Genomic DNA, 8,177 nt, shown 5'->3' on the forward strand with positions numbered 1-8,177 from the left:
GCACACAAAAACAGTAACAGTGAAGCCAAATGTCTTCTTCTCTGACATGATCATTATCAGTTTGTTCCAGCCACTTCAAATATTAAAACTAAGGTTAACATAGAGATTGGCGTTAAAAAGACAAGAGTGATGTATGGATCCAGTGATTCCTGTTATACAGTCAATTCTAAAATATCACCTGCTTTCACTCAGGAATTCATATCTACCTTGGTCTCCATAATTTCATTTGAGAACAAATGATATCTATTATCTTTTACCATATTTACACCAAACAAAAGTTTTAGCTGATTTTTTCTCATCACAGAATTGATATGAATTTCACTGCAATGTCAGTCTTTTTATTTCATTTTCTTTGTATGATAAAAATACGACAATACACTATACAACCCTTGAATTATGCTAGCTATAAATATGCTGTGAATCAGTGACTATGATTTTCTAATAATAAAATGTGAAATATTGTAAAGCACCTTGAGATTTCCTTTTTACCAGAATAGGGAAGTAAACCAGTGGGTGTTACAGTGCACAAAAGTTTTGTAGAAAGAACACAGATGAGCTGTAACCTTTGAAGTCTGTACATTCTGGAGCACAAATAGGAGTTTGAAATATCTGGGTTCTAGGTTCAAAAATTAACTTTTCAGAAGTGCCGACCTAAATTATATATACTAGTTATTCTAGCCCTTTCATAACAATGTAACACAAATGAAGTGGCATAAACAGCGTAAAGTTGTTATCTCACAGGAGGCCAGAAATCTGAAATTAAAATGAGAACATCACTGGTTCCTTCTGAGGACTGTCAGAAAGAGTCTGTTCCATGTCTCGTTTCCTAGCTTCTGATGGGTTGATAATTGTTGGCATTTTTGATTTGTGGAATCATCCCTCAATGTCTGCCTTCATCTTCACATGGTATTTTCCATGTGTGTTTGTTTGTACTCAGATTTCCTCTTTTAATAAGGACACCAGTCATATTGGAATGCAGCCTATCCTAATGACCTAATTTAAAATAATTATATCTGCAATGATCCTATATGTAAATAAAGTCATATTCTGAAGTACCGATAGTTAGGACTTCAACATACAAATTTTGGGGAACAGGTGGGCACAAGTCAACTCACAGTGCCACGTGCATTGAGAAATACTGTTGTGGTCGGTCATCTTTAAAAAGTACAATCTGACAAGAAGATTTTATTCAGTCCAAATGAGGTATAAAACAAAGCCATAGTCATGGATTACATGCTAAATTGTATGTGTTTAGTCCACATGTATTTATTAAGTGTCATATACTTAATCAGCTCTGTGTTAGGAGTTATCAGTATATCAGAATTTTGAATTGAATCAAGAATAATGCATATTCCTTGTCCTCATGAAATGCTCAAGCCAATGAAACAAAAAACACGACTGCAAACATTTGTAAGTGATTTTCTTTCATGCTAAAAGGCTGTTGACATTCAGCAACTGGGCTCAGAGATCAGTCAGTTCACAAAGGAGGTGGACCCTTGATTGGGTCTTGAGGAAGTGGAACCAGTTCAATTCATGGAAGAGTTCTAGTATAAGACAAAAGCAAATAAAGCAGAATTGTTTGTCTGAAGGGACATAAAAGATAAGATAGCTATACAAATGGCATATAAAACAAGATATAAAATCTCAGTGGGAAGAATAGAGAAGGATCTTTGAAGATGTTAACATGTGAGATTAACTTGGAAAATGCAGAAGATTTGAAATATAGAAAAGGAAGATAGAAGTTTACGATTTTCTGTTTAAGGCATATTACAGAAATATTCATGTAGTCTAATGTGGCAATAGTATATAATGCATTTAGTAAAAGGTGAAAAATATGAATAAAAAAATAGAGTCACGAAGTAATGAGCCTTATACTTTTCCAAAGAGAATGTATACTCAGGATAGCCAGTTTGTATGTATGAGGAAGGTGAAATGACTGGACACGAGCATTAAGAAGTTATCTCAGTCTGGGAATGCTGAAAAGAGTGAAATAGAAAAAATATGTAGAAGCAATGAAACCTATTTGGAGTCTCTTTCAGTGACTGGCACTCCTGTTTATTTTTAATTCCATCAAACCACCTTCTCCACCAGTAGTCACGCTTATCAAAATGTTCCCCCAAAGCATCATATTTGTTAAATAAATAACTTGAGAATCTTTCTTCTTGGATTTTTTTTCTCATGTTTTCTCTGATATTTCTTTAGGGGTTCAGATTCAGAACAAATGTTGTTATCCATATATTTTGTATTGCCACACATTTTAATACAGAAATCACTCACACAAATAAGTTGAAACATGTTGAGTCTTCTACCCAACTTTCATAGTCTTAACCATTCTACATTATGGAATACTCACACTTCCATCAACATATCTTGACTATTCTGTGTGACACAGGGTCATCTTACACGGACACTAAATGAGGGTATCAATGGCAATCCGCATGTCAAATATTGTAACTGGATAAATGTGTATATTATTTTGTAAATCATAATTATATATAAAATTGATGTATCTTATATTAAATAGTACACATACATAAATATTTTCAAATTACTAAGCTCAATTTCTTCTTTATTTTTAGATAAACTAAATTTTTACACAAATTCTAGGATTTTCTTCATATGCTACTCTGGATAATCTTCCAAACTCTTAGGAGTGCATTAATCTCACTTGGGAGATATCTAGAGTAAACCTATGGAAATGAAGCTGCTGAAGACAGGAGATGGAGAAGAAATAAAAAATGTAGGCAAAATGAAAATAGGCAAACTGAAATTGGCATCTCACTGAATATGGGGCTTTAGATAGTCCTTTTGAAAACTCTCATTGGGTAAGTATATATTGTTTGTGTGGAGTATTGGCTAGTTTTGGCATAAAACAACAACAATTAACAATATGAACGTCAAAAGCTTTATCTTGATGCTCAAAACATACTGCTTAAATTATATGTAGTGTTTTCAATGTGATATTAAATTTACCTACATTACCAAACAATGCCCACTAAGAAGTGAATGTATCAAGTTCTAGAAGAAGCTATCCAACATGAAGATTCAATTTAGGTAACAGAACACACAACAAATCAGCATGAATTTTGTATAATTTCTATCATAATAAATAATTATCTTTCAAAAAAGAAAAACTGGCAAAATATTTGTTGGAAGAGCCCTTTAAGCTAAGTGCTAAATACAATTCATTCCAACACATTTCAGTATCCATCTTTTTCAACTATCTCATCCAAATGATCAGCTGTCATTGTATCAGAAGACAAATATATCCATTAAGAGGATGTTAGAAGAAAAGCAGAGAGCAAGACAAATGTCTAAAAGTTTTGGACAAAACACAGTAAGAACAGAATCTAGAATGGGAGAGATGCATAATGAGGATACACAGTGGAGACGTAAACAGAGACTAAGTTTATCCCGCAACACAATGAGGCAGAACCTCTTTTTATTAATTAATTAATTCATTTATTTATTTTTATTATGCTTTAAGTTCTAGGGTACATATGCACAACATGCAGGTTTGGTATATATGTATACACATGCCATGTTGGTGTGCTGTATCCATTAACTCGTCGTTTACATTAGGAATATCTCCTAATGCCATTCCTCTCCCCTCCCCCCACCCCACGACAGGCCCTGATGTGTGATGTTCCCCTTCCTGTGTCCGAGTGTTCTCATTGTTCAATTCCTACCTTTGAGTGAGAATACGCGGTGTTTGGTTTTTTTGTCCTTGCGATATTTTGCTGAGAATGATGGTTTCCAGCTTCATCCATGTCCCTACAAAGGACAAGAACTCATCCTTTTTTATGGCTGCATAGTATTCCATGGTGTATATGTGCCACATTTTCTTAATCCAGTCTATCATTGATGGACATTTGGGTTATTTATTTATTTTTTGAGACCAAGTCTCCTTCTGTTGCCCAGGCTGGAGTGCAGTAGCACAATCTTGGCTCATTGCAGTCTCTGCCTCTTGGGTTCAAGCAATTCTCATGCCTCAGCCTTTGGCCTAGCTGGAGTTACAGTCACCCGCCACCATGCCCAGCTAATTTTTGTATTTTTAGCAGAGACGGGACTTCACCAGGTTGGCCAGGCTGTTCTCAAACTGCTGACCTCAAATGATCCATCTGCCTCGGCCTCCCAAAGTGCTGGGATTACCGGCATCAGCTACCATGCCTGCCCCAGCAGAACTTCATTAATGTGGCCCTGATCGCCTTCATTCACCAGGGAGCTTCGTAAATGTCAGATATTATTTGTATCTCTAACCTCTTGCTTCCTGTTTCTAACAAACTTATTATTATTATTATTATGTTGTTGTTGTTGTTGTTGTTGTTGTTGTTGTTGTTGTTTGAGACAGAGTCCCGCTCGATGGCCAGGCTGGAGTGCAGTGGTGCGATCTCGGCTCACTGCAATCTCTGCCTCTCGGGTTCAAGCAATTCCCCTGCCTCAGCCTACCAAGTAGCTGGGACTACAGGCGTGCACCATCACCCATCACGCTCGGATAATTTTCTGTATTTTAGTAAGAAAAAAGTGGTTTCGCCACTTTAGCCAGAATGGTGTCAATCTCCTGACCTCGTGATCTGCCCACTTCGGCCTCCCAAAGTGCTGGGATTACAGGCGTGAGCCATCGCGCCCGGCATAATAAACTTTCTTAATCCTCGCAGCTTCCCTTCCAGTCTTACATGGCTTGTTTCACGTAAGAGTTACCTAGCTAAAGCAACTCATTTCTTTATAAGTGCTGAGCATTTCCTCCTGTATAATCTCTACTTGGGGCTGCTTACCGGTCCTACTTTAGTTTCTACACGTTGTCATGAGGAGATGGGATAGTTCCCTTGACCCCCTTCACAGGCAGGAATTGGAGTGACTTGTTTCACTTAGCTCGATGCTGGCCACTGCTTGCGAGAGGGAGCCTGTGAGCAAATGAGTGTGTGAATGAAGTGAACAAACGCTGGAACAACTGAAGTGAACGAATGCTGAAACCAGCCGGTAGGGCCTCTCTGGTGGGAGCAGGTTCTGTGCAGGGCCCGCAGCAGCGTCCAAGAGTGTTACAACCAATGGTCTTTCAGCTCTGCCGTCTGGGGATAGCCAAGTGCCAATCAACTCAGTGGAGGGTCAGGGTGGCAGCCCCTGCCCTCCCGACACCCAGGTTATTGTCCAGGATCCAGGAAGAATCAGGTCACAAGAACTGTTTGAAAGGTGATGAATGCGGAAGACTTTATTTAGCGTGGGTGGCTCTCAGCCGAAAGGGAGGCTGGAAAGAGGATGAGAAGGTGATACTTCCCTGAAGCCGGCCATCTTTGGCTGGGCACCTCTCCAAAGCCGCACATCTATCTGTAGTTAGGCGCATCTATCTGTAGTCTCCGACGCTCAGTTGTTTCTTGGCTTGCTGCTCAGTCACTTGTATCCTCGATGTTTAGCTGCTTGTGTTGCTCTCCAAGCTGACGTCTTTTATGAGCACAGGATGGGGCGGGAAAGGCCAAAAGGCAACATTTGGCCGGAAAAACAGGGTCAGCTGTTTTCACTTAGGGAGGAGGTTCCAGGCTTCAGGGTGTGGCTTAGCCTAGAGCGCAGCCCTTCCGTATCAGTATCTGTGATATATGTGTAGTCTGGATTTAACTCTCTATTTTCTCCAGACTGCAGATCCTATGTGATTCTGGACTCATGTGTTCCTTCCTTTTACTTTTCTAGATGTTTTGTTTGGTGATGTATTAGATGCACTACTTGCTTTTCTGCCCCTAACCCAAATCTAATGCCTTTTCCGGAATTCTTATTAAACATCATTTTCTTGACAAGAAACCTGCTATATACCTCTCCTGAGCTTGTGAGAGTTTACAGCTAGAGAACTGAGAATTGGTATTCTTGTTTTATTTCTTTTTATGGCAGAGGTCAGAAAACTACAGGCCATAGCCCAAATCTTGTCCAATGCCTGTTTTTGTAAAGAAAGGTTTATTGAAACAGTCATGCCCATTGGTTGATCTATTGCCTGTGGATGTATTTGTACTACGGAAGAGTTCAGTAGTTGAGACAGCGACCATATGATATACAAAGTCTAAAATATTTACTATTTTGCCCTTCATAGAAAAGTTTGCCGATCTCTGAGTTAGAATTTTAAGATATGAGGAATCCATTTGAGTAATGCAAATATAGAGTATTTAACTTCTCCAGAAGAAAAATGGAGGAAGTCAAGGTTGGTGCAAAAGTGGGAAAGGTGGGATTTTTCCATGGCTACTCTCATTCTGGATTTCTCTTCTTCCCTTTAGAACAGATGTCCAAATACTCTCACTAATCTGCTGCAGAAAAATTTATTTCTCCATGACTTCCTCTGATCCTGTGGCATGTGCCTGAACCAGAGCTATCCAGTAGAATTTCCTGTGATGATGAACATATTCTATATTCTGTATTTTCCAGTAGAGTAACCAATACTGCCATGTAGCTATTGAGTAATCAAAATGTTGTTAGGGTGATTGAAGAATAGGCTTCCTAAATTTTATTTTGTTTTAATTAAGTTAAATTCAAATTACAAAAGCCATACGTAACTAAGGGCAGTCAGATTGAACAAAACAGTTCCAAACCTGGATCTTCTCTTACTCGCACTATCATTAAATATTTATATTTTCTTAGTAGAGCGATAGAGTTGATATTAGAACGGGAATCTCAGAAAATAATTAATACTCATTATTTTATATTGAGTCACTAATATTGCATATGTTTTAGCTCTGAAAGCTATATTTGTGTCTAAAAATAGAAAGATTCTTTATTTGATGAATGATAACTTTTTTTCTTCCCACTCTGCTAAACCGCACTCTGGGCATTGGGGCTGTGGCTGAGAATGAAGCACAGAGACAACAAATAAACTACTAAGTCTGTACTGGGGCAAGTTATCATCAGTTTTCCATGAGGGGAAAAAGATATCACCGAGGCAGCTTGGAGATTCATCTGCCTTGGCTCTGGATACAAGAAATCAAATTGTTCCTTAGATTTTATGTTAACAGGTCAGGCTTTAGGTGAAATTAGAGCCTGAATTTGCACTGTATACAACATCCATTTAAAGTGGTCACTTAAAGTGGACCAAATGACAGAATCAAAGTAAATCTTCTTTGGAAGAACACAATCTTTAATGCAAGCCTTACAGATTCCTCACAGATACACTTCCAGCAAATATACAAGTTACACACACACACACACACACACACACAAGAAAACGAGGCATAAAAGGTAAGAATAATTTTAAAACATGTAATGTAATACCAGAATTGCATAGACAAGGACTTCAGCAAAGTAGAAGCCAGGACTTAACGTTCGAAACAATGTAAGAATTACCTCAGAGCTTTTCAGAAATTATCAGGGCTGCTTCTTCAACCACAGGCCCAGAGTTCAAGGGCCTGTGGAGTAGAATGATTTCAAAGGAGAGATCCTGCTGCCAGCACTGCCTCTTGTGGCAGGCTTGGGCCCAGCACTCTATCATTCTGCTTTTCTGTAGCCCCAGGTAAAGCTCAAACAGACCCCTACTGTAGTGTGCTGCTCCCAGCACAGTTGTAGGGGCAGAATCTCACCCTTAGTGTGTTCAGGAGTGGAGACCTCCTCCCCAGTGGGCCTGGAGGGTGTAGCATGTAGTCAAGGAAGATTATTCTCAAGACTTAAGGATTTGAACTTGCTGGGGACCTGTCGCTCCTTTCTATTTTCTCTCTATTGGAATGGGAATGTCTGTGCTGAGCCTGTCTCATCACGGTATTTTGGAAGTACATGATTTGTTTGATTTCACAGATTCACCAGCTGAAGAGCAATTTGCTTTAGAATGAATTCTGCCTTTAATCTCACCCAAATCTAAAGATGATATTTAAATGAGACTTAGGACTTACCCTTTAAATTGCATACTGGAACAAGTTAAGACCTTTGGGGCTATTGGGATGAAATGAATGTATATTGCATTTGAGAAGCACATCCATTCTGGGGGCCAAGGTTGTGATGCTATGATCTGAATGTTTATACCTCCCTAAAATTCATATGCTGGAATCCTCACCCCCAAGTTTATGATGTTGTAAGATGGGGCCTTAGGGAGGTGGTTGGGTCATGAAGATAGAGTCCTCATGAATTGAATCAATGGTTTTCCAAAGGGAGCCTGAGAGATACCTCTCCTCATTCAGCCATGTGAGGATAGAGTAAGAAGCTAGGAGGAAGTAGGA

The sequence above is a fragment of the Rhinopithecus bieti genome, unplaced genomic scaffold (assembly GCF_001698545.2).
Source record: "Rhinopithecus bieti isolate Rb0 unplaced genomic scaffold, ASM169854v2 scaffold_42113, whole genome shotgun sequence".
Lineage (NCBI taxonomy): Eukaryota > Metazoa > Chordata > Mammalia > Primates > Cercopithecidae > Rhinopithecus > Rhinopithecus bieti.